The 643-nt window shown below is 55.7% G+C and overlaps 1 non-coding gene across 1 annotated transcript; it reads left to right on the forward strand.

Annotated features, from left to right (window-relative positions):
• The first annotated feature begins 339 nt into the window (after window positions 1–339).
• Trnar-ucu lies at window positions 340–430 on the forward strand. Its single transcript is given in 2 exon segments — window positions 340–376; window positions 395–430. It is a non-coding gene; the product is annotated as a tRNA-Arg (tRNA).
• Window positions 431–643: the final 213 nt, after the last annotated feature.

The raw sequence follows: 643 nt of genomic DNA on the forward strand, positions 1-643 counted from the left end.
GCCGGCCCTGCGCACGCCGCGCCGGGGGTGGTGTCGCTGCTTGGCACGCTGGGAGCTGTAGTCCTCTGGGCGCCGCGCGGCATGCTGGGAGTTGTGGTCCGCGCCGCGTACCCCCGCGGGGGTCAGAGTGGCTGTGATCTGGCGATCTCTCCCCGCATTTCCTGGGATCCAGATATGCGGGAGAGCACCCCCATCAGCACCGTTTTTGGAGAGTATGGAGACTCCAGGGCTCACGTTCAGGCCCAGACAGAATATAACAAAAGCTTGGCGCCACACCCTGGGGAAATACTAACTGGGACATCTCAGGTAGTGGTGAACTTGGAAGGGAATTTGGCAACTGGCTCTGTGGCGCAATGGATAGCGCATTGGACTTCTAGCTTATCCTGGAGTGGTGATTCAAAGGTTGTGGGTTCGAGTCCCACCAGAGTCAGGTTTTTGACACTTCTTCCATCCGAACGCGAAGCATGGATTTGGAGACCTTTCATTAACCTTAGCTGTGTGGGCTTTCCTTCCTTCCTTCCTTCCTTCCTTCCTTTCTTTTTCTTTCCCTCCCTTCCTTCCTCCCTCCCTCTCCCTCTCTCCCTTCTTTCCTTCTTTCTCTTTCTTTCTTCCTTTCTTGTTTCTTTCTGCTGGTCCTGGGACT

Source organism: Dipodomys ordii, unplaced genomic scaffold (assembly GCF_000151885.1).
Source record: "Dipodomys ordii isolate 6190 unplaced genomic scaffold, Dord_2.0 Scaffold16087, whole genome shotgun sequence".
NCBI classification, from domain to species: Eukaryota; Metazoa; Chordata; class Mammalia; order Rodentia; family Heteromyidae; genus Dipodomys; species Dipodomys ordii.